We start from the raw sequence: 27035 nt of genomic DNA, 5'->3' as shown, positions 1-27035 counted from the left end.
GAAAGAGGAGAGTGAAAAAGTTGGCTTAAAGCTCAGCATTCAGAAAACTAAGATCATGGCATCTGGTCCCATCACTTCATGGGAAATAGATGGGGAAACAGTGGAAACAGTGTCAGACTTTACTTTTTTTTGGCTCCAAAATCACTGCAGATGGTGACTGCAGCCATGAAATTAAGAGACACTTACTCCTTGGAAGGAAAGTTATGACCAACCTAGATAGCATATGACCAACCTAGATAGCATATAAGCAGAGACATTACCTTGCCAACAAAGGTCTATGGTTTAGGCTATGGTTTAGTCAAGGCTGTGGTTTTTCCAGTGGTCATGTATGGATGTGAGAGTTGGACTGTGAAGAAAGCTGAGCACCCAAGAATTGATGCTTTTGAACCGTGGTGTTGGAGAAGACTCTTGAGAGTCCCTTGGACTGCAAGGAGATCCAACCAGTCCATTCTGAAGGAGATCAACCCTGGATGTTCTTTGGAAGGAATGATGCTAAGGCTGAAACTCCAATACTTTGGTCACCTCATGCGAAGAGTTGACTCATTGGAAAAGACTCTGATGCTGGGAAGGATTGGGGGCAGGAGGAGAAGGGGATGACAGAGGATGAGATGGCTGGATGGCATCACTGACTCGATGGACGTGAGTCTGAGTGAACTCCGGGAGTTGGTGATGGACAGGGGGGCCTGGCATGCTGCAATTCATGGGGTCACAAAGAGTTGGACATGACTGAGCGACTGAACTGAACTGACTGACTGACTGGGGAGCTGACATACCACACGCCTCACAGCCAAAAACCAAAAATATGAAGCAGAAGCCATATTGTCACAAATTCAAAAAATTTTTTTAAAAAAAGAAAAGAAATAAAGAAGTGCCCTCCTGGACCTGGGAGCCCTCTCTCCACAGACACTGGCCGTGTGGTAGCTACATGGCAGAGGGAGGTTCTGAGGCCTATTGTATCTTTTCTTAAACCTTTTCTCCCAGAATTACCTAAGTCAAGCCCAGCCATTATCTACAGGTTTTCCTTCTGTTGGCTTCCGTCCCATCACCCTTTTTGTATAGTAGCAGGATCCTCCAGAAGATGAGAGCTCCTTGTTTGCCGGACCATGTTTTATTCTTCTTGGTCTCCTCAGCACCTAGCACAGGCCTGGCTCACACTAGATGCTTAATAAAATGAGTGTACGAATGAATGAGAGAAGGATGGCATAAACTCTTTATGAATTATACGATAATCTTTTATCTTAGACACAGCCCTTAGCTCCGTAAGGGAACCCTTTCATTTGAGAATTATTATAATGTTCCTAACTTGGATGCTTTTGAAATGTGGTGTTGGAGTATATGCTTGAGAGTCCCTTGGACTTCAAGGAGATCCAACCAGTCCATCCTAAAGGAGATCAGTCCTGGGTGTTCATTGGAAGGACTGATGCTGAAGCTGAAACTCCAATACTTTGGCCACCTCATGTGAAGAGTTGACTCACTGGAAAAGACTCTGATGCTGGGAGGGATTGGGGGCAGGAGGAGAAGGGGATGGCAGAGGATGAGATGGCTGGATGGCATCACTGACTCGATGGACGTGAGTCTGAGTGAACTCCGGGAGTTGGTGATGGACAGGGAGGCCTGGCGTGCTGTGATTCATGGAGTCACAGAGTCGGACATGACTGAGAGACTGAACTGAACTGAACTTGGAGGCATACTTGGCCCTACAGTTTAGACCATTTCCTGCCTTGTTTTACTGTTTTGAACCAATAGAGAAATGGAAGCTTTTTCATATGCTTATGAAGTCACCTGACTCATTCACCCTTTTGTAGGTATAACCATTAACCTTTCCTAATAATCCCCAGTCTTCCTCTTCTGCAAGGTTTCTGATTTATCACCTTCTCTACTTAAAATGTATGGGCTTCTATGGTTGCTCGTATGGTAAAGAAACTGCCTGAAATCTAGAAGACCTGGGTTCGATCCTTGGATTGGGAAGATGCCCTGGAGAAGGAAATGGCAACCCACTCAAGTATTCTTGCCTAGAGAATCCCATGGACAGAGGAACCTGGCAGGCTACAATCCATGGGGTCTCAAAGAGTCGGACATGACTGAGCAACTAATACTTTCTACTTAAAATGTGGCTTTTAACCCTGAATATGTTCCTTTGATGTGGCCTGAGCAATGACTTTAGTATTTTTATTTTCTGTATCTGTCTGCCATTCTGCTACCTACCGAGCTCAAGGTACCCAAAAAATACAGCTGGAGGTTATCTCAGCCACATGTACTTTCTTCCTTGTGTGATCATGCTTCTGTCCTGAACCTCTTTTTAATTGTCCTACTATGATAAGCTAGTTAAGAGGAAACTTGACCATGTCCTTTTCTTCTCACTCTCAAAAACAGGTCCAAGGGGTTTCACACAGAGCCAGCCAGCATTCTCTCCTGGGTCTGTACCCTCTTCTTTACCTAAAGTCAGCAATACTTTATAATAAAAAGGAATCCCCCAAATCCAAATGTGCATTTCCACATAAGAACGTTCCCTGGTGGCTCAGATGGTAAAGAATCCATCTGCCATGCAGGAGATCGGGGTTTGATCCCGGGGCTGGGAAGATCCCCTGGAAAAGGAAATAGCAACCCAGTCCAGTATTCTTGCCCAGAGAATTCCATGGACAGTAGAGCCTGGTGGACTATAATCCATGGGGTCACAAAGAGTCAGACATAACTGAGCAACTAACACTTTCACTTTTCACATCACCACCCCTGGGAGAAATGAAACTAAGAGATGACAAAAGTATTTATCATCTCTTTATTCCTTTTGACAAGATAGCCATCATCTTTCCTTAATCCCACCATATGTTATGCTGTCTTGACCCCAGAACTGGGGCAGAGAAAAGAAAATGAGAGATCGCTATAATTGTTCCAATATTTTTAGTATTTCTTCCTTATTTCCTCCTTCCTCCTTCCATTGAGCCATATGATGCTTTCTACCCCTAGAGTGGGGATCATCTCTGGCATTTATTTGGTGATTTAATGCCTATTAACATAATCTAAGACTGCATTGGTTTCTTCTGAAACTCTGCACCTGAGACAGTGCATGCAGGTTCTTATTGAGTTTCTGCTCACGAAATATCCCCCTTTCTATGCTTGTGCAATTACCATTTGAAGCACACATTAAGGATTCAAATTTATCCTTTTACTTAATACAGCTTGCTAATAATTAAAGTCCTGGATTTGACTCTGTCAACAGTTTGGATTTAATTGGTAAACAAAGTTTAAATTTTTATTTGACACAAGTTGTTGAGAGCGTTTATGGAAAAAAAAAAAGTCCCTCCAGCCCATTTTATTCTATTTGTTTATACTTTGTTAGTAATGGCTAATGTTATTGCTTTGGATCAGATTGTAAACAGTATAACTACTTTATTGAAGTTATGTTTTCTTTGTGAGTGCAATGCAGTTTTTATAAGTTTTAAGCCGGTGTTTTTTTTTTTTTTTTTTTTTTTTTTTAAGAGTTACAGATCTTCCTCAACTTAGATGGGGTTGTTGTTTAGTCACTAAGTCGTGTCTGACTTTTTTACGACCTCATGGACTGTAGCCTGCCAGGATCCTCTGTCCATGGAATTTCCCAGGCAAGAATACTGGAGTAGATTGCCACTTCCTTCTCCAGGGGATTTTCCTGACCCAGGGATAGAACCTGGATCTCCTGCATTGCAGGGGGAGTTCTTTACTGCTGAGCCACCACGGAAGCCCCTTAGATGGAGTTCAGTTCAGTTCAGTTCCGTTCAGTCGCTCAGTCGTGTACGACTCTTTGCGACCTTTGTGAATCGCAGCACGCCAGGCCTCCCTGTCCATCACCAGCTCCCGGAGTTCACTCAGACTTACGTCCATCGAGTCAGTGATGCCATCCAGCCATCTCATCCTCTGCCATCCCCTTCTCCTCCTGCCCCCAATCCCTCCCAGCATTAGAGTCTTTTCCAATGAGTCAACTCTTAGCATGAGGTGGCCAAAGTACTGGAGTTTCAGCTTTAGCCTCATTCCTTCCAAAGAACACCCAGGGCTGATCTCCTTCAGAACGGACTGGTTGGATCTCCTTGCAGTCCAAGGGACTCTCAAGAGTCTTCTTCAACACCACAGTTCAAAAGCATCAATTCTTCGGCACTCAGCCTTCTTCACAGTCCAACTCTCACATCCATACATGACTACTGGAAATGTCCTGATAAATCCATCGAAAGTTGAAAATATAAGTTGAAAATATATTCAATACATTTACCTTATGGAACATCAGTGCTTATCCTAGCCTACCTTAGATATGCTCAGAACACTTACATTAGGCTACAATTGGGCAGAATCATCTGACACAAAGCATATTTTATAGTAAAATGTTGATTTTCTCCTGTAATTTATTGAACACTGTACTAACATGAAAAACAGAATACATAATGTGTACAGAATGGTTGTGAGTGCATTCGTTACCTACCCTGTTGAAACCTTAGTTGACTGGGAGCTGTGGCTCTCTACCCAGCATCAGGAGAAAGGATCATATTGCATATTGCAGGCCTGGGAAAAAAATAAAAATTCAACTATAGTTTCTACTGAAAGCATATTGCTTTTAAACCATCTTAGTTGAAAATTATTAAGTTAAACCACCATAAGTTGGGGACCATGTGAGCTTTATTTTGGCCACAGAGTTTGACATATCAGTTCAGTTCAGTTGCTCAGTCATGTCCAACTCTTTGTGACCCCATGAATCACAGCACGCCAGGCCTCCCTGTCCATCACCAACTCCCAGAGTCTATCCAAATCCGTGTCCATAGAGTCAGTGATGCCATCCAACCGTCTCACCCTCTGCTGTCCCCTTCTCCTGCTGCCCTCAATCTTTCCCAGTATCACGGTTTTTTCTTTTTTTTTTTTTCATGTTTTTTTTTTTTAATTTTAATTTTTTTTTTAGTTTTTTATTTTTTAAATTTTAAAATCTTTAATTCTTACATGCATTCCCAAACATGAACCCCCCTCCCACCTCCCTCCCCATAACATCTTTCTGGGTCATCCCCATGCACCAGCCCCAAGCATGCTGCATCCTGCGTCAGACATAGACTGGCGATTCAATTCACATGATAGTATACATGTTAGAATGTCATTCTCCCAAATCATCCCACCCTCTCCCTCTCCCTCTGAGTCTAAAAGTCCGTTATACACATCTGTGTCTCTTTCCCTGTCTTGACGACCCTGTATGCAAGTCACGGTTTTTTCAAATGAGTCAGCTCCTCACATCAGGTGGCCAAAGTACTGGAGTTTCAGCTTTAGCATAAGTCCTTCCAATGAACACCCAGGACTGATCTCCTTTAGGATGGACTGGTTAGATCTCCTTGCAGTCCAAGGGACTCTCAAGAGTCTTCTCCAACACCACAGTTCAAAAGTATCAATTCTTTGGTGCTCAGCTTTCTTTATAGTCCAACTCTCACACCCGTACATGACCACTGGAAAAACCATAGCCTTGACTAGATGGACCTTTGTTGGCGAAGTAATGTCTCTGCTTCTTAATATGCTGTCTAGGCTGGTCATAACTTTCCTTCCAAGGAGCAAGCATCTTTTAATTTCATGGCTGCGATCACCATCTGCAGTGAGTTTGGAGCCCCCCAAAAATAAAGTCTGACACTTTAGCTGTTTCCCCATCTATTTGCCATGAAGTGACGGGACCAGATGCCATGATCTTCGTTTTCTGAATGTTGAGCTTTAAGCCAACTTTTTCACTCTCCTCTTCAATTTCATCAAGAGGCTCTTTAGTTCTTCTTCACTTTCTGCCATAAGGGTGGTGTCATCTGCATATCTGAGGTGACTGATATTTCTGCCGGCAATCGTGATCCCAGCTTGTGCTTCTTCCAGCCCAGCGTTTCTCATGATGTACTCTGCATATAAGTTAAATAAGCAAGGTGACAATATACAGCCTTGATGTACTCCTTTTCCTATTTGGAACCAGTTTGTTGTTCCATGTCCAGTTCTAACTGTTGCTTCCTCACCTGCATACAGGTTTCTCAAGAGGCAGGTCAGGTGGTCTGCTATTCCCATCTCTTTCAGAATTTTCCACAGTTTATTTGTGATCTACTCAGTCAAAGGCTTTGGCATAGTCAATAAAGCAGAAATAGATGTTTTTCTGGAACACTCTTGCTTTTTTGATGATCCAGTGGATGTTAGCAATTTGATCTTTGGTTCCTCTGCCTTTTCTAAAACCAGCTTGAACATCTGGAAGTTCACGGTTCATGTATTGCTGAAGCCTGGCTTGCAGAATTTTAAGCATTACTTTACTAGTTTGATATATATCTACGTTCTAATCCTTTTGAGTAAGTTCATCTAGATTCATTTTTTCTTTGGTGCTTTATTTTTATTGTTCACTTAGTTAAACTGTCAAAAACTGAGTGGTAAGCTCTGTTATTACAGTAAAATCATTTCTATTGATTGGAATTTGTAATAGTTTTTGATTTATATATTTGATTCTTAACTATTAAACTCATAGAGTTTTGTGACTAGCACATATTTCATAAAAATTGTTCCTTTATTGGTAAAATGTGCTACTTTGCCCTCTTAACGTTTTTGGGGTTTTTTTTGCCTTGAATTCTAATTTTTCTTACAGCAGTATTGTAAGCATTATTTGTTTGTTTTTTGCCCTTAACTGATGCATTTTACCTTAAATAGATAGCACTTTTGATGACTATCGCCTATAAATTGGAATTTAGATTTTTTACTCACTTTGAGATTATTTTTAATAAGAAGTTTAAACAATTAACATTTCTTGTCATAACCAAACTATATTTGTGTTATTTCTGCCACACTTTAAGGTTATCTGTTTTATATGGGTCTTAATTTTCTCTTTTCTTTTGAAAAGATTTATAGATTTGACTCATAAAAAATGTCCCACTACAGATGTTAGTAGGAAAAGGAGTATGTCAAGGCTGTATATTTTCACCTTGCTTATTTAACTTATATGCAGAGTACATTATGAGAAACGCTGGGCTGGAAGAAGCACAAGCTGGAATCAAGATTGTTGGCAGAAATATCAGTAACCTCAGATATGCAGATGACACCACCCTTATGGCAGAAAGTGAAGAAGAACTAAAAGCCTCTTGATGAAAGTGAAAGAGGAGAGTGAAAAAGTTGGCTTAAAGCTCAACATTCAGAAAACGAAGATCATGGCATCTGGTCCCATCACTTCATGGGAAATAGATGGGAAACAGTGGAAACAGTGTCAGAGATTTTTTTTTTTTTTTTTGGCTCCAAAATCACTGCAGATGGTGATCGCAGCCATGAAATTAAAAGACGCTTACTCCTTGGTAGAAAAGTTATGACCAACCTAGACAGCATGTTGAAAAGCAGAGACATTACTTTGCCAACAAAGGTCCATCTAGTCAAGGCTATGGTTTTTCCTGTGGTCATGTATGGATGTGAGAGTTGGACTATAAAGAAAGCTGAGCACCGAAGAATTGATGTTTTGAACTGTGGTGTTGGAGAAGACTCTTGAGAGTCCCTTAGACTGCAAGGAGATCCAACCAGTCCATTCTGAAGGAGATCAGCTCTGGGATTTCTTTGGAGGGAATGATGCTAAAGCTGAAACTCCAGTACTTTGGCCACCTCATGCGAAGAGCTGACTCATTGGAAAAGACTCTAATGCTGGGAGAGATTGGGGGCAGGAGGAGAAGGGGACGACAGAGGATGAGATGGCTGGATGGCATCACTGACTCAATGGACATGAGTCTGAGTGAGCTCTGGGAGTTGGTGATAGACAGGGAGGCCTGGCGTGCTATGATTCATGGGGTGGCAAAGAGTCGGACACGACTGAGTGACTGAACTGAACTGAACTGAACAGATGTCAAAAATCAAAACATGTTAAATCAAAGTAAAACACACGTGATCAATTAAGAAAAATATTTACAATAGATCATACCGATCAAAGATTTATACCTTTATCTTTTAGGAGCTTTTACACATCATTTGAAATTATAATGAAGATCAACTGAATTATGAGACAAACTTTTGAACAAACAGTTCTTTAAAAAGGAAAATCAAATGATCAATAAGTATATGAAAAGTGCCCAAACTTCCAACCCAGCAAGGGAATATAAATTAGGGTAGTAATTTGATAGCATTATTTATCCTAATACCCAGAGTTTGTATATTTGAATGAAATGGGTAGTTTAATAAGCAAAACTGAATCATTAAGGGAGAATACTGAAATACATATCAAAAGCCACAAAAATGTGCATTCTGTTTATCCCAGCAAATTTACAAATGTGTCACAGAAAATGAAGTTATTTTAAAAATAACAAGAAATATGCACAAGGACTATCTACAATTATATTCATCACTGATATTTAAAATGATAAAGTATTAAAAAACAAGATTAAAATGCCAGTTAAGAATTGATTAAATAAAATACAATAAATTTATAAGATGCAATATGATGCAGCTACTAGAAGTCATATTTTAGAAGAATGTTTAATAGTCATAAAATATTTCATGTGAACAGTCAGTTATACAAACATGTATAATGCATGACTAGTTTGTGGTTGTACACGTATATGCACACTTGAATTTGGAGACTGAAAAAATAAGGAGAATGGAAGGATATAAAATTAATGGTAATATTGGGATTTGGGATGATTTTCATTTTTTCCTTATAAAGTTTATTATTCTCAAAATCTCAAGAATGAACATGTATTATTCGCAGTCATTAAAAAATACATTTTAAAAATGGAGCAAAGCACTAGATATTTACCGTAAGACTGATATATAATAATCTTCAGTAAGGCGTTTGAATAGTCGTGAGTCCCCCTAGCTGTACAAACCCTACTGTCTTACGCCCACAGGACAATTTTACATACTATGTAAAATTCCTCACAGGATCCAACTACATTTTGATCACCAGAAAATAATTGAGGCTTTTTTAGAACGAATTCCTCTTAGTAAGTCTTGGGCTGGTTGTCAGTATTCACAACTTCATTTAAAATAATAACCTCTTTTTAATATATAGGAGTCTCTATTATAATAAAAGCTATCATTCAATGACCTCTATATATATTTTATGCACATCATTTCATAGAAACCTCACAAACATCTTAAAAACTAAGTGTTATCATCACAATCTTTTTGCTGAGAAATCTGAGGTTCAGCATCATTGGGAAGTGATCCAAGATTTCAGAGCTGGTGTTTTAGAGATAAGGCTTGGGTCTTTCTTCCATCCTTCAGGCTTTCATTCTTTCTAGTATCCATTTAATCAGCCAATGATTGTTTTGAATTTTTGTTTTTATATTGTGACTTTTAGATAAAATGGAAATATCTTGAGAGTTTATGAAATGAACTTCTCACTAAATGGGATCTTTCCTAAGATTGTGCTGAAGAAATCCTCAGGTACCTCACTGGGCAGGGCCTCTTGCGGATGTGTGGCTGGTGTAGATTCCCAAACAGTCCTGTGGTCACCACAGGCAAGAGCTTTTATGGCAAAAGAAGGGGTCCACTTAGTGGGATATCAGGTGGGGTCCTTGTCAAGGCATTGGCAGCTGTGCCCCAAATGGGTTTTGTTTTTCCTCCACCCCAAGATTTCTCCTCCTGGTCATATGACTAGTGGTCTAACCATTCTAATCCTCATCCTATGTGTGTGCTCATCACTTCAGTTGTGTCCAATTTTTTTCAACCCTTTGGACTGTAGCCCACCAGGCTCCTTTGTCTGTGGGATTCTCCAGGCAAGAATGCTGGAGTGGGTGGCCATGCCTTCCTCCAGGGGCTCTTCCAAACCGAGGGATCAAACCCATGTCTCTTGCATCTCCTGAGCTGGCAGGCAGATTTTTTACTCACTGAACCACCTGGGAAGCCCTCTATTACCCTATACTTCCTTGCATTAGATTAAGTCTTTAGTCCTCTGGATGCTGCTTGGATAATAACTTTAAGGAGCAGGGGATTCAGGCATAGTGACAAAAATTAAAAATTAGAGGGAGCTACCACCACCAGGCAGATCTGAATCCTATCTCTACCAGTTATTCCATATCTGATCTTGGCAAAACTGATAAACTTCTCTAGCCCTGATTTTTTTTTTTTTTTTTTTTTTGTGATACAATTGTAATGGTACTGGCCTCAAAGAATGTTGTGAAGATTCAGTGAGATAACATATACGGCAAGTGTGTAGTATGAGCATTCACTCCACTCTCTGCCTGCTGTTCTTGTTAACCAGACCACCCTTGGCACTAGGGTACCGGTCTTGACCCTAGACACTGTGATTGTTCCATATTCAATCTTATGGAAATACAGCCCTTTCAAATAGCCTGTGCCAATGTGCTCAAGTTTAAAGTGCATGCATGCTAAGTTGCTTTAGTTGTGTCTGACTCTTTGTGACCCTATAGACTATAGTCAGCCAGGTTCCTACCATGATTCTTCATAGGATTCTCTAGGCAAGAACACTGGAGTGGGTTGCCATGCCCTCCTTCAGGGGATTTCCTGACCCAGGGATCAAACCCCCATCTTTTATGTTTTCTGCATTGTCGGGCAGGTTCACTACCACTGGGAAGCCCTTTCAAATAACCTGTGCCAAAGTTCTCAAGTTTAAAGTAGCCAATGGATACACTACACTGACTGAGTATTGAGTCTTCAAACATACACACACACACAAATACACACACAATACTGATGGCCTCTGAGAGGGTCAAGCAGTGAGTCATTCCTTAATAAGTTAAAAGCACATATTATTGCTTGTCACTAAGAAGCAAAAACTGTAGGATGCAAATACCAGACTAGAACATTTTGATTAGTGTTGGGAGGGAGGCCCAGCTCCTAATTCATATATATATATATATTTTTTTTTTTTCCTACAAATATTCACCGAGCCCCCACTCAGGGGTAAGTACCCTAGAGAGACAGGGAAGGAGATGCTCTGTGTCCTTCAGGAGCTGACCGCTGAGTGGGTAGTCAGGTGAGGCAGGCACTCAGGTGGTTGTAACACAAGGCCCTCTGTGGTCTGCAGAAGGCAAGGCTGGAGGAGCCCTGCATCTGCAAGGCATCAGGGAGTCTCCAGAGAAAGAGGGTGGAGGTGCTAAAGACCACGGCTGCCAGCTTCACAGTTTTGTCTCTGACTGGCTTTATTATTCACATATACAAAGCTGAGCCTCACAGTCTGGATGCAAACTCAGCTAAGCTCTTCTGCTGCAGGCCAGGACTGCTAACAGTCTTCAGGGCTCCAAGGAGGACTCAGAAGTACAGTGGGACCTTAAAACAGAGACCTACCAGGGTGAGGCTGCCCAGTACAGTTAATGGCACACATACCTGAAGGCTGTGCTGATCATTCATCCGCGGACTTCTGGCAAATTATTTGTTATTTATGTCTTTGAGCTTTGTTTTCCTCCTATTTTGTATGGGAATAATAATCTGTGGATTTCCCTGGTAGCTCAGAGGTAAAGAATCTGCCTGCCTGTGCAGGAGACACAGGTTTGATCCCTGGGCCTGGAAGATCCCCTGGAGATGGACATGGCAACCCACTCAAGTATTCTTGCCTGGGCCTTCCCATGGACAGAGGAGCTGGGGGGGCTACAGTCCATGGGGTCCCAAAGGGTTGGACAAGACTTCGCGACTAAACAGCAAAAACAGCAAATAAGCTCTATTTTTTTGCGTGTGAAGATTAAGTGAGATAGTTTTTGACAGTGTTCTTAATTCATATTAAGCCTTCCACAACTGATCATATTCTCCTTGCTTTTCCAGCCGCCATCCTACGGCTTGCCTTAACCTGGGTGAAAGTTCCACACGGTTCACTGCGGTTAATGGCAATTAGACTCCTTCCTTCCTAGAAACCACAGAGTAGGCCAGGACGCTGCTGTGAGCCATGTGTGGCCATTGACGAGCTTGGATTAATACCTGAGTGTCATGGCCTTTTAGAATTTTAAAAGTTCAGTGTGATTACCTTTAATGAGCAAACAGAAGCCTACATTGTTTTAAATTGTTCTCCCTTTTGGTGAAAAGTATACCTCTTATATATAATTACTTTTTCTGAAAGTTTTCAAAGAACAATTTTGCACGTACTTTATTCCATCTACCAATGATAATAAAGTGTTTTAACAATTAAAATCATAAATTTTAATCTTCAAGGAACTAAGCAAAAGATTATTTTTTTTTTTAAGGAACAAGAGGTGAGATCTTCCAGGCTGCCCAAATCAGAGAACTAATTTTTTTTTTAAATAGAAAATGGCATTTCCATATTCTTTCTCAGACTGAATGGTTTAGATACCAAAAAAGTTTATCTGTTTTCTAAAAACAGTTTTTTCAGTTATATTGTTCAGAGCATGTTATATCTACTTGTAAAAAAAATGTCTAATGACTTAAGGGAGGTTTTATCAGTGGATTAGAGTATTTCATTACTTTCAAGATCTCTTTCCTTTTCAAATTATAGTGCCTGAAAGGAGATAAAATTTGGTTTCAAGTTATTGTACTGAAGATTACTGTTTGCCTTGTAATTTTAGCTCTTGGGATTTAGGGATTTCTGAATATGCTATAGTACAAGGCGGTCATTACCTTTCTAGATTTAAAAGGTTTATCTTGTGTTGAATAGGGGTGGGGGGGGGGATTGTGATTGGGTGAAGTTATTGAAACCAAGCAGGATCCTGCATGGTTTTCCCAGGACCAGACTCCCCCATGTTCTCTGTCTTTTGTTTGTAGGAAAGCTTTATCCTCCTAGGGCTTCCCTAAGTTCCAAAGAGCAAACTTAATCAGAGAAGTGAGAAAATGTAGAAACAAAGGAAAGCAGTCAGGCAAGACAAAGAAATAATAGTTTAGCCATAGACAAAGTCAAGACCCTTTAATTTTTCCTAAAGGGTAATAGACAATATTCTGAGCCATATCCTTGAGTTGTTGTACAGATGCCTAGGGCTTCCCTGGTAGCTCAGACGGTAAAGCATCTACCTGCTATGCAGGAGACCTGGGTTCAATCCCTGGGTTGGGAAGATCCCCTGGAGAAGAAAATAGCAACCCACTCCAGTATTCTTGCCTGGAAAATCCCATGCATGGAGGAGCCTGGTAGGCTACAGTCCATGTGGTCGCAAAGAGTAGGACACGACTGAGCAATTTCACTTTCACTTTCAAACCCCCATCAGGCAGAAGTAAACTGCAAGCTGACCAACAGACCCAGACTGGTGGGAATCAGAGGCTGATGATTGGGATTCTGACACATCACTTTGTTACTTCGTCATCAATCAGATCAGTGTACAAGCTGATCACATATCCATGACCCTTTCCCTCACACTCTTTAAAAACCCTTCTCTGAAACCGTTCAGGAGTTCAGGTCATTTGAGCTTGCTTGGCCCTACAATAAACTGTACTTTCCTTCACCACAATCAGCATTTTCCCAATCAGTGCTGTGGTAAAGAATCCACCTGCCAATGCAGGAGATGCAGGGAGACATAGGTTTGACCCCTGGATCAGGAAGATACACTGGAGTAGGAAATGGCAATCCACTTAAGTATTTTTGCCTGGAAAATTTCATAGAAGGGAGCCCGGCAGACTACAGTCCATGGGATTGCAAAGAGTCGGACACAGATGAGCAACTGCACACAGATACAACCTGGTGTCAGTAGACTGACTTTGCTTGGGAGAGCAGACCCAAATCTGGTTTGGTAACGTTATCATGCATCATTCTGTTGGGCTCTACTTCCTTGGATACTAGCTTCTCTGCCTGAGGGACAGCCTTTGATGGGCATTTCTCGGTTAATGCAGGAACTAGGAAAAGCACCATTGGATCACTAGTGTTAATATGAAGTAGTCAAATGTATATCACGAAATCAAATTGTGATATTAAGCTAAAACATCCTGTCATTCTGTTGGTAAATGGAGTAACTCAGTTTCCCCTGGTTGGCTGTTGCTGTTGTTCATTTAGTCTTGTCCAACTCCATGCACTGAAGCACTCCAGGCTCCAGTCCTCCGCTATCTCCCAGAATTTGCTCAAATTCATGTCCATTGAGTCGATGGTGCTATCTAGCTGTCTTATCCTGTGTTGCCTCCTTCTCCTCCTGCAATCTTTTCCAGCATCAGGGTCTTTTCCAATGACTCGACTCTTCACATCAGGTGGCCAAAGTATTGGAGCTTCAGCTTCAGCATCAGTTCTCCCAATGAATATTCAGGCTTGATTTCCTTTAGAATATCCTGGTTTGATCTCCCTTGGTTAGACTATAGGACATTACAGACCTTTGTATTTCCTACATCATTTCTTTCTGCTGCTGCTGCTGCTGCTAAGTCGCTTCAGTCGTGTCCGACTCTGTGCGACCCCATAGACAGCAGCCCACCAGGCTCCCCCGTCCCTGGGATTCTCCAGGCAAGAACACTGGAGTGGGGTGCCATTTCCTTCTCTGCATTTCCTTCTACCTAGATTCAAATTGCAGGGCTGGTGTGGATCTGCAAAAACCCTCTTAGGTAAAAGTAGTTTGTGTTTCTGTTTTCAGAGAACAGCAAGGTTGTAGAACGCTGGTTTTCCTAAAGGTGGTTTGGAAGGTAGGATGCTGATGGTCCTAATGATGATGTATTTATTCTGTTTCCATTTGCCTTGGCAAAAATTGCCTTAAACTTAAAATAGCAGTCTGAGTTTATAGAAGGTGATTTTAGTCTCTAAGTTCGAAACATGTCATGGAATAAACAAGTTGCATAATGACTTGGAAGGCTTCAGTTGTCACAGTAGTACTTAGCAAGTAGTTGTAAACTAGCTTCTGCTGGTCACCAGTCACTGGAATTTGGAGGGCTAGGCTAGGACATTCGGTCCTGGAAGAGCAAAATCAAAAAAACATCTCCCCTGATTTAATAGCCCACGGTGCTGAACAGTGCCTGCTTCCTTCTATTATTACAGTGTGGAACTACCCTCTTTCAACACGTCTGCTGAGCTGTAACCTCTCTGATAAAATACATTTCCCAGAGTTTCCTACAGACTTCATATGGTAGTTACCCCACCCTTGTTATTTATTTTTTTAATGGCCTGAGATTCTTAGCTGCTGGGGGGAATGTTAGAAGACAACAAGGTCAACATGCGTTTCCAATATATCAATAAAGTCTCGTTCTAAATGAGAAAATGAGTTTGGTACATCCAAGCTATTTGCCGGTTCTAGTTCCGTTCTATTTTCTTGCTTTTACTGAAATAGAACTCCTGATTGAGGGGATGGCTGGAAATAGTTAGAGACAGGAGACTCCATAAACAGTGTCTCAGTCTGTTCAGACTGTTATAACGAAGTCCCATAGACTGGCTGGCTTATAAACAACAGAAATTTATTTCTCTCTGTTCTAGAGGCTGAAGTCTGAGATCAGAGTGCCCCCCGGACAGGACCTGGCAATGCCCTATTCCAAGATGCAGACTGCTAACTCCTCGTTGCCTCCTGTGGTAGAAAGACAGCCAGCCAGTTCTCTGACCTTTCCTTGTAAGGACACCAGTCCCATTCATGACGACTCCACTCTCACGGCCCAGTCACCTCCCCAAAGCATCACTTCTAAAACCACCATTGGTGATGAGATTTCAACATAAGAATCTGAGGTGGGGGGGAGAACATTCAATCCCAAACAAGCAGCTTTCTGCTCTTTGTGCCTTAGGATGTTTGAAGAATGGGGATGGAACACAGTACCTTGAAAGTGTTAATGTGTATTTTTATCAAAAAACTAAGAGGAGAAGGAAGTGAGAACCTATTCCAGCATTCTTCCCTGGAGAGTTCTATGGAGAGTGGAGCCTCGCAGACTGCAGTCCTTGGGGCTGCAAAGAGTCGGAGACAGCTGAGCAACTAACATACACACATAACAAATGTGTTTCGATTACTGAAAACGTGTGAAAAACCACCTGTCTGTACTTCTTCAATGCCGGCTCTATGCAAGGCAGACATGATGTTTGCCCTCATGGAGCTTTGAATTCAGCGGCAACTTCACTGTAAATAAAAGGACAGTTGCCTCTTCAATTATTCCTTCTGTGAAGCTTGGTAGTGGAGGCCATGTGCAGGACTAAAACATATCAGACTGTATCAGTACATCAGTATCAGAATGGAGAAGCATTGAGAAAATAAGAATAATAAGAGGAGGTGCGAGTGGATGAGACACAAAAGAATAATGAAGCACGTGTGCTTAGTGAGCAGAAGTGGTGGTGGGGAGGGAGGCACCTGTGACCGTGCTGGGAACGGCTCAGTGGTCCAGACCACCCAGCCCTCAAGTACGCGCTGTCTGTTTTCGTAACACTTTGCACTGCTTGAAAGTGAAGATCCTGTCCCCACATAAACAGTCTTGGAACTGATATTATCAGTTTGGGCCAGTTATCCAGATCAGACCCGGTTGAGTTGCCGAGAGAAAGCGGCAGGATTTCTGGCTGCCAGTCTAGACTATATTTTCCCCTTTTTATGGCTCATTATAAAAATATTTGTGCTGACCTGTAAGCTGATCAGTGCCAACTGGAGTCAGCCCACTTGAGAGGAAAATTATTTATGATTACATTTTGGCTGTAAGGCTTCTCGAGTATTTCTGCCTTCCTGAGTTGAGAACTGAAATTATCAAGACCCCAAACTGCATTTTCTCACTTCTGTGGGAAGGCTATCTAGTAGCTTCCTTGGATCACAATAGTAACCTGTCCTTAGGAAACACCCAAAGAGCTGTTGTGCAGCTTTCCCCTAATCATACACAGTCTTCGCCACCTCATTCATCCTCCTGTTAAACTCACTTCTCAACAAAATTTCCCTTCTCTTTGAAAGCCTCTCCTGGTCTGTCTGGGTTATGTATTGACCTATTTATTTTGTGTGTGGGTGGTTTCTGTGACTCCCCCTGGCTGAAAAATTTCATGACTGAATCTACATTTTCAGCTTTGCGCATCATGGAAATCCTCACCCCAATGCCTGTGCACCTGTCTCACTTCCAAAGTCCTCCTGAGCTTGCTTATCTGTGGCTGTTGAATTCAGTAGCTTGAGTCACGCTAATGAGGCCAAGATTGTGGTTTTGATGCATGAAAGTGAAAAGTGAAAGTGTTAGTCCCTCAGTCCTGTCTGACTCTTTGCAACCCCATGAACTGTAGCCCGCCAGGCTCCTCTGTCCATGGGGAAAGAATGCTGGAGTGGGCTGCCATGCGCCTCTTCCAGGGGCTCTTCCTGACCCAGGGATTGAACCCATGTCTCCTGTGGCTCCTGCATTGCAGGTGGATTCTTTATCGCTGAGCCACTGGGGAAGCCCATACTCCATTTATAGTTATTATAAAATATTGGCCATATTCTCGGTGTTGCATAATGCGTCCTTGTAGTTTATTTTCTACATAGTAGTTTGAATCTTTTAATCCCCTGCCCCTCTCTTGCCTTTCCTTCTTTCCCTCTCCTCACTGGTAACCACTAGTTTGTTCTCTATACCTGTAGGTTTGTTTCATTTCTGTTGCATTCACTGTTTTTTATTTTGATTCCACATATAAGTGATATCATATGGTATTTGTCTGTCTCTGTCTGACTTATTTTACTTAGCAGTAATGCCCGCCATCAGAGAAGGCGATGGCAGCCCACTCCAGTCCCCTTGCCTGGAAAATCCCATGGACGGAGGAGCCTGGTGGGCTGCAGTCCGTGGGGTCATGAACAGTTCGACAGGACTGAGCGACTTCACTTTCACTTTTCACATTGCATTGGAGAAGGAAATAGCAATCCACTCCAGTGTTCTTGCCTGGAGAATCCCAGGGACGGGGGAGCCTGGTGGGCTGCCATCTATGGGGTTGCACAGAGTCAGACACGACTGAAGCGACTTAGCAGCAGCAGCAGCAGCAGCAGCAATGCCCTCTGTGGCCATCCATGTTGTTGCAAATGGCAACATTTTATTCTTTTTAATGGCAGAATAGTATTCCATTGTAACACTAAGTTTCTTAATGGTGTTATCTTTCTCATAACTCTGCAAATGTTAACATCAGTAATAATCTGTTTCAGAAGCATATGAGTAATCAAGTTGGAAACTATCTTAAAGATTTTAACCATGGAGTACAGATTGGCAGTCCAAGTATAGATTTAGCTCTCAGGCTTGTTTTATTTGACCTTCATCATGTTATAAAAATGTATAAATTCAAATGTCTTTGGGCACATTCTGTAGTGCATATACATGGAATCTAGAAAGATGGTACTGATGAACCTACTCCCAGAGCGGCAATGGAGATACAGACATAGGGAGCAGGCTTACCGACAAGGATGGGGAGAGGAAGGAGAGGGTGACATGAATGGAGAGAGTAGCATGGAAGCATATACGATACCGTACGCACAACAGATGGCCAATGGAAATTTGCTGTATGACTCAGGGAACTCAAACCAGGGCATAAATATGCGGTGAATACATTCATAACTTTTTAAAGTGAGAACTTGACAAGTTTGGGCTAATCCCAGAAAGCAGACTAAGCAAAATTACGATGGTGCCAGTACACGGGGTGGAGTTTCCATAAGAGTCAGGACACCGCTGCTCTGTGTCCTGGTTCTTCAGCCATGGAAAAAACCAGCTGCAGTTTGCTTCATAAACCATTGTATAAATGACTCTATGTGCTCAAGGGTGATCGAGTCCAAAGAACTTTGCATAAACGTCTTCTCTAGTCAGGGAGAAACCAATTGTTTAGCTAACATCACTGGTCGATTATGGATCTTGTGGCCAGTTACCCACTGCAAGAAAGGACGCAAAAGTGAACCTTCTGTCTTTTTGAGGGCTGGGGCAAAGAACTTCAAAACTGGTGGAAAAGATACAAAGAACTCAATAATGGAAACATACACCTACCTAAATGAAAGTGAAAGTTGCTCAGTCCTGTCCTACTCTTTGCGACCCCATGGACTTAGTCCAAGGAATTCTCCAGGCCAGAATACTGGAGTGGGTAGCCTTTCCCTTCTCCAGGGGATGTTGCCAACCCAGGGATCGAACCCAGGTCTCCCACATTGCAGGCAGATTCTTTACGGGCCAAGCCCCAAGGGAAGCCCACCAAATGAACAGGGACACAAGTAACCGAGGTTATCAGTGATACATATCAAGTTTTTCAATGGACAGCTTCATGAATGAAGTGATTCTTGAGTAGAGTTTTGAAGATGTACAGCATAGTAGAAAGGATATTCCTTTAGAGAGATTAGACATGACTGGTGTTTACCATCGGGCTGTACACGAGAGCACGAAGTGTGAGTTGTGGACACATATTTCACTAGTACCACTGTCTGCCCCATCTTAAAAAGCAAGCAGACAGAAATCTCTCCTGTAACGTAACAGCCCTTTGTAGCTAGTGGTACCCTAATCCCCTCATGGAGACCATGCACAGACAACCCTGTTCACTTTCTCTACACATGGCAGCATTGCATTCCTCTGCCTCATGTGGCCTTGTGATCTGCTTTGGAAATTTGGAACAATGTGTCAGGTGTTGCTTTCAGGAGAAAGTTTTGCACTCCATTGCCATTATGGGACACAGCAGTCCTCTTTTTCTTGGGGTAAAAGTTATAAATGCCTGTGTTGAGGGGAGTCTCTCCTGTGCTGAGCAGAGTCCACTGATGACCTGCCCTGGAGGCGAGCACAGTGAGAAGTAAACTTTTGTTGTGTTAAGCCACTGAAATTTGAATTGGTTGTTGCTGCGGTATAATCTAGTCTTGGGCTTCCCAGGTGGTGCTAGTGGTAAAGAACCTGCCTGCAATACAGGAGACATAAGAGACATGGGTTTGATCCCTGGCTTGGGATCCCATGGAGAAGGAAATGGAAACCCACTCCAGCATTCTTGCCTGGAGAATCCCAAGGACAGAGGAGCCTGGTGGGCTACAGTCCATGGGGTCGCAAAGAGTCAGACATGACTGAAATGACTTAGCATGCAACCAAGTCCTTCCTGGATGATTCAATTATACTTCTCTTTTCTTTTCTTTCACTCTTCAACTTTCTACACTCTGATTTCTATCCCTACTATTTGAATGAAACTACTGTGAACAGGTCATGGAATTACCATATACAATAGTTTGGGGTTCTATCTTATTGGACACCTTTGGTATATTTAATACTGTGGACCACTTCTTAAAATTCTTTTTCCCTTTGGCTTCTGTGATGTAACTCTTTCAAGTCAACTTTCAGATCATTGATTGTGTTTTAGGTATAAAACCCAAATAAATTTCATCTATTCTCCCAGTTTTTAACTATTATGTGTATAACGAATATGCTGATAACTCTTAAATATGTACTTCCTATTCCAGTACATAGACTACAGCATAGATTTGTACATACAAGGTCTTTCAAAAACACGTCTACAACTGAGTGTACCTCTCCTCCCAGACCTGGCTCTTCTTCAAAGTCACAAATTGGTTAACTGGATTTCTGTCTCTCCTTTCAAAATAGCTTCCCAGTACAATCTGTGACCAGATATTATCAGTTCTGTCTCTAAATTCATCTCCCCATATTTTTTTTTCTATGCTCTACTATCTATCATCAATGCTATAATCAGAATCCTTATTTATCTATTAGTTTTTTTTTCCCTTTTCTGGCCATACTGCATGACATGTGGAACATCTCCTACCAGGGATAGAACCCCTGCAGTGACTGTGTGGAGTCCTAACCCCTGAACCACCATGGAAGTCCTCTACTAGCTTCTTTAATTGCTTCTGGATTGGTCTCCCTGATACAATCCACTCTCCATGGAACTTTAGGAGAAATCTCTCTAAGATACAAACGATCATGCTTATGTCCTCTTACTTAAAATGTCTGATGTCACCTCATGACATTGGAGTTGAAATCCAGACTCTTTACAGGGCTCTGAGCGGGCTAAGAGCAGACGGGTTCCAGTCTTTCCCCTCCTGCCGTTCTGCTCCTCTTTCAGCTCTCTGAACCATATTCTTTCCTACCTCTGTGCCCTTACACATGCTGTCTCCTGGACACGGACTTTATTCTTCTGGATAATGTGTACTTTTCATTTTAAAAGCAACCTAAACATCATCTCTCCCAGAAACTCTCCCATGTTTTCCAGCTTTGGGTTTTAGAGGTCTTGTCTCCATGTCCCATTGCACTCATACACTGATTGATGGAAGGCCGTTGACATCCCAATTTCTCCTCCAAAACTGTTGCTCAACACTGTAAACCCATCTTTCCATGTCTATTCCCCACATCTCTCAAATGCCTGACGTCCATTAGGTATGCAATAAATGTTTGATGGATGAATTATTAGCTGATGGATCTGGGAGGCCATGACTGTGAGCTGTGCTTTTAACTGAAGAACTTTCGGGAACCGTTACAGACTTTTAAGAAGGCAATGATATCCAAATGGCACTTGCAGAGAGTAATGAGAATGGAAGGGAGTAGGCATCTGAAATCTTTCAGAGATGGTGTGAAGTCAGTCATTGATGGTATGAATGGGGACGAAATGAGAAGCTGTGGGACTCTTGATTCTCCAGAATTTCATTTTTTACAATTCTTATGCCTGCTATGTTTAATACTGGTATAAAGTGTTGAAGGAAGAATTAATAACTACTTTGTCAATTCAACAGAAGGTAAACCAACTTCTTTGATAAGCTAAACATGTAAGCCTTAAATTTTAATCTTCACAAAGTCTTCCAAAGTTTTAACAATAGTTGCCTTAATTTAAAAAAAAAATTTTTTTTTTTTTGACAGGGTGGTAGTTTAGTCACTAAGTCATGTCTGACTCTTTGCAACCCCATGGACTATAACTCTCCAGGCTTCTCTGTCCATGGGATTTTCCAGGCAAGAATATTGGAGTGGATTGCCATTTCTTTCTCTAGGGGATCTTTCCGATCCAGGGGTCAAACCCAGGTCTTCTGCCTTGCAGGCAGATTCTATACCACCTGAGCTACATGGACCATTTTAAAAGTCTTTATTGAATTTGTTCCAATATTGTTTCTGTTTTATGTTTTGGTTTTTGAATCATGAAGCATGTAGGATCTTAGCTCCCCAACCAGGGGCTGAGCCCCCTGCATTGGAAGGCTAAGTCTTAACTGCTGGATTGCCAAGGAAGTCCCAATATTTGGAAGTCCCCTTAATTTTGACATACTTGAATGATTTAGAAAGTGAAGTCATTCAGTCGTGTCCAACTCTTTGTGACCCCATGGACTGTAGCCTACCAGGCTCCTCCATCTGTGGGATTCGCCAAGCAAGAATACTGGAGTGGGTTGCCACTTCCTTCTCCAGGAGATCTTCCCAACCCAGGGATCGAACCTGGGTCTCCCATATTGCAGGCAGATGCTTTACCATCTGAGCCTCCAGGGAAGCTCAGTGATCTAGATACTTGGTCTATACTTTATATGTCTTTCTATGTCTTTCTTTCTTACTCTTTACTGCAAAGTCTAACTTCTTCTCTTACTCTATCAACAACCCTAAGCTACTTGATTTTCCTTCTGCCTTCCCCTACTCCCCCGCCCCTCACTGGAAGGTTCAGAGGTCCTGGAGATGGAGCAATGGTGACTGAAATCGTCAGCTCCTCCTAGAACTATGCAAGTGATGAGAAATAAGCCTTCCAACATTTCTTGGGCTCTGGAATCCTCCCACTTCTTTCAGGCTGGCAGCTTGCTTATCTTTAGCAAAAGCTAGGCATCATTTCAAATGTCATATTGCAGAGAAATTGCTCTCCCTGTCACCAGGAAAAGAGGGAGACAGAAAGATACCTTCTTATATCTGAAACCTGGCACTGTCAGCCACTTGGAACTCACCTCCCAGACTCTGTCTGGCCTTGGCTTGGAGGAGGCAGGGTTGCTGTGTAGCACAAGGAGGTGTAAAAACAAACATGGGCACAAAATCAAATACTTGACTGCAAGAAATATTCTGAAAGTTATAAAAGTGAAATACCACTTCCAGCTGTCACTTTATGCAAAGATTATGTTGAGCTCAAGGACTGCAGACACTAAATAAGGAAAGTGAATTATTCATTACAGTGCCTATTCAAGCTGCAGGAGATGCCTGGGTTTTCTACTGATGGATTACTCATGGTCCCTTTCTCTATTTATCTACCCAGTCACCCTCTCTTGTCTTCATGTATATATTTGAAGATCTTGTTGCTGCTGCTAAGGCAGATAGCAAAGCTTCATATTCATTTTTCCTGTATCCCAAAGCATCTACCCCTTTGGTCACTCATCCTGCAGGACATTTCACCCCTTGCAGTGGCTTCCTCTTAAAGCCTCATAGTCTGCAAAAAGCACTGATGTTGAAATGAACATTATTATCCAACAGTCAGATGATAAGTGCATTGAACAAAACCAAGCGCATACTAAGACTTTCTGACATAGGCTGAGCTTAGATGTGTTCCCACCATTGTTTTCTAGCCATAGATCTCCATGGTGTATAGCTTCTCTTCATATTGCTCTATCAAAAATCTTCCTCACTGGCTCAGTATCCAGGAAGTGATTAGGTAACATGTCCATGGTCATACATGGACATATGACCACTCAGCCTCTGGGGTTAGTTTTGGCTTCCATTAGCTTAATTTTGCCCCTGAAGCTAGTGGCAGCTCAGAAACACATAGCTGAAACATAGAAGGAGAGGCAGCCTCCTTTGGCACTGCCCCGATCCTATATCTACCCGTCACTTTTAATATGCCAGTTGCTGCCTAAACGTCATGTAGATGTTTTATTGGTTTTCATGGGAGGAGGGTAGGGAGGATTTAGTTTTGAATATTGTAAGGAAAAATCCCATGGAGAGAGGAGCCTGATAGGCTACAGCCCTTGGGCTTGCAAAAGGGCTGGACCTGACTGAGCACACAGGCAGGATGCAGGGTTGTTTAAGTGTGAGCCCCCAGCCTTTCTCCTATCATCTAACTAGAATAAGATCCCAGGTGAATCTCTCATGCTGACTGCCTTGCCTAGACTGATGTTTCGTGACTACAGGAACTCCTGAAGCACAGGCTTAACTTATTACTGCTCTCGGAGAAACACTTCCATGTGTGGACTCGGGAGCCCTGAAGTAGGAGGAAAATAGGCTAATCTGATCATAAACCATGGAGCCCTCCTAAAACTGTGTAAACACTGACAGAGGTATTTCTCAAAGTCTGTGCCAGCAGCAAGGCAGCATTTTTGTGAAGTATGTGAACCTTCATTCAAATTCAAAGCCTTCATTCAGCCTGAGGAATCTGTCCTGAGTAGACGTATGTCTCATCCTTTGCCAGCCGGCACCCAGGGTAATATTCTGCAAAATTAAATATTTTGGCTAATGGTGTTGTTCCTTAGCTATTGAAAAAATATTTTCTAATAACAGAAAATGTCAAGTCATGTCAAGAGTAATATTTTATGCCATTCAGCTGTTAAATCTGGAGCTGTAGAATGCAACTTCCAAACTCCTTCACTATAACTTGCATTATTCTGAGTTAAGCATCCAACTGTGCAAGGGCTGAGGGTTACTCTTTGTCCTTTGCTTATAAGATAAAATAGAGTAGGTAGTAATTGTATTGGCTCTTCACATTTTGTTTCAAATGTTGCCTTAGCAGTATTCAGTTTATTTTTAACCATCTTTCAGGAAGAAGCTATCAAAGAGAATTTTAATGTGAGGACAGTATAAGAAAGAGAAGCATGGTTATATTTTTATCACAGAAAAGTATTGTAAATAACTTCACCTTCATGAGTCAGACTTCCTCGGTGGCTCAGACGGTAAAGCATCTGCCTACAATGCGGGAGACCCGGGTTCGATCCCTGGGTGGGGAAGATCCTCTGGAGAAGGCAATGGCACCCCACTCCAGTACTCTTGCCTGGAAAATCCCATGGATGAAGGAGCCTGGTAGGCTACAGTCCATGGGGTCGCAAAGAGTCGGACACGACTAAGCGACTTGCCTTCACTTTACTTCATGAGTCAGAGATGTCCTCAATGCGGAGCTTGTGATTGTGAAAGTAAGAAATGTCTATAATGCCTACAGAGAAATCCATTTCAAGCAACAGTGAGAGAAATTAGGCTAATGAAGGATTATAGAATTAGGGCTTCCCAGGTGGCACTAATGGTAAAGAACCTGCCTGCCAATGCAGGAGGCATAAGAGATGCGCGTTCAGTCCCTGGGTTGGGAAGATCCTCTGCAAAAAGAAATGGCAACCCACTTCCAGTAGTCTTGCCTGGAGAATCCCATGGACAAAGGAGCCTGGAGGGCTACAGTCCATGGGGTGGCAGAGTCGGACATGACTGAAGCGACTTCACACACACACAGAGGATTATAGGAAAAATAGCCTATCACATTTATTTTGCACTGACTATGCGACAAGCCCTGTGTTAAGTATTCTTCTGATTTGAGACTGTCTCATCTTCCTAACAATGCTCTGGGATAAGTGCTATTATTATTTCCATTTTACAGTTGTGAGATCTGAGGCACAGATAAATTTCAGGAATCGAGAGTTATAGGCAAATTGTGGGGTGAGAAGAAGAATAGGTTTTGTTTTGAGAATGGAACATTCTTGTATCCCGAGATGCTAATTAGCTTTATTAGAAAGCACAAATGAAGACATTTAAATGATTGCTATCCATTTGGATATTCTTCCTTTCAAGTTAATGATGTTGGTTTGCAAAATTTGCTGAAGTTCTCTGTGATGGAATTTTCAAACTTTGTTCCTTGGCCCTCTGAGGGTCCTCAATATCCTTCTAGGGCGGTGGTCCCCAACCGTTTTGGCACCAAGGACCATGGCAGACGATTTTTCCACAGACTGGTGGGGCTGCGCAGAATGGTTTCAGGATGATTCAAGCACATCACATCTATTATGCACTTTATTTTTATCATTATTACATCATCTCCACCTCAGATCATCAGGCATTAGATCTCAGAGGTTAGAGAGCCCTGTTTTAGGGTGTCTGCTGGGTTAAAATTCTTTTTCGTAACAACAGTAAGATTATTATTTGCAATTATTTTCAATATGTTACATTAACACTGATGGGGCAAATACAATGACGAATAAAACCATTGGTGCCTTAGAACAAATTAAGGTAGTGGCTCCAAGGGTACTATGCCTTGGCACAGCACTCCATGCCTATGCCAAGGGGTACATGGAGCACGCCAAGTCATTTCAGTCTCGTCCAACTCTTTGTGACCCAGTGGACTATAGCCTGCCAGGCTTCTCTGTCCATGGGATTCTCCAGGCAAGAATACTGGAGTGGGCTGCCATTTCCTACTCCAGGGGATCTTCCCAAACCAGGTATTGAACCCCCATCTCTTATGTCTCCCGCATTGCAGGTGGGTCCTTTACCACTAGTGCTACCTGGGGGTCTAGTGGTCATTATATTTGTCACCACAAAAGAGTCAAAATAAAAAAGTAAATAAATTTGTAAAAAGTAGGTCTACTTTAATTGTCCTTGCTGAAGCAGAAAGTCACTAAACTTGTCCTGAGCCTCGAGTACACACATTTTTCACATTCTGTAAGAAGTACACGTAAATCGCTTTTGCTACATATCAAAGTATGATGGTTCTTTGAAGGAAAGTACTTGTATGATTATTTTGTTGGGGGTTGACCTAGCCGTGTTTTCCATGTAATACCACTTTTATCTGAAAGAATGCTTGGTAGACAATCCATGGTTATTCAGACTTGGTTATACATTTTTTCAAAAATTAAAAAAGTGAGACTGTCTCTTCAAGGACAATCGCTGACGTTATTTGTTGACAATGATAAAATGCAAGTTTTAAAGCATAACTCAGAATTTTGGAAAACCTATCCACCACCATGAACTTGAAAGCTAAGACTTTAAGATTTTTCTGTGAGACTGTGATCTCATTGATGTATCTGAGTTCTAGATATGATATAATAAGAACTATAAATGAACAATGTATGATTTTATAAAATCGTGCACAAGTAAAAGATCCATTCAAAATACAAGAGAGACCAATGGATTTTAGTGTAACAGATTATGAAAAGTTTGTTGATAATATTTTAGATTCCATATTACAAATAATCTTTAAGAAATTACTACTAGTTGAGTTTGAGTAGAATGATAGGAGATAATTCTTTAAAAAGGCTACTCGAATGCCCTTCCCTTTTCAATCTACATATCTTTATGAGGCTGGATTTTCTTATACTTATGAAATACCAGCTAAAAAAACACATCCCCGGAAACTGAACATAGATGTACATATGAGAATCCAACTTTCTTCTGTGAATCCAGATGTTAAAGAGATT

At 41.8% G+C, this 27035-nt stretch overlaps 1 long non-coding RNA gene across 2 annotated transcripts in view; it reads right to left on the bottom strand.

Moving 5' to 3' along the window:
• Nucleotides 1–27035, bottom strand: part of LOC132660226 (uncharacterized) — a 297177-nt gene that overhangs the window by 106733 nt on the left and 163409 nt on the right. For both annotated transcript variants that reach the window (XR_009601587.1, XR_009601586.1), the window contains one exon: nucleotides 4445–4524. This is a non-coding gene — a long non-coding RNA (uncharacterized LOC132660226). The remainder of the gene's footprint in view (nucleotides 1–4444; nucleotides 4525–27035) is intronic.

The sequence above is a fragment of the Ovis aries genome, chromosome 8, assembly GCF_016772045.2.
Source record: "Ovis aries strain OAR_USU_Benz2616 breed Rambouillet chromosome 8, ARS-UI_Ramb_v3.0, whole genome shotgun sequence".
Classification (NCBI taxonomy): domain Eukaryota; kingdom Metazoa; phylum Chordata; class Mammalia; order Artiodactyla; family Bovidae; genus Ovis; species Ovis aries.
Note: the sequence above shows the minus strand (reverse complement) of the source record. Positions and strands in the feature narration are given on the sequence as shown.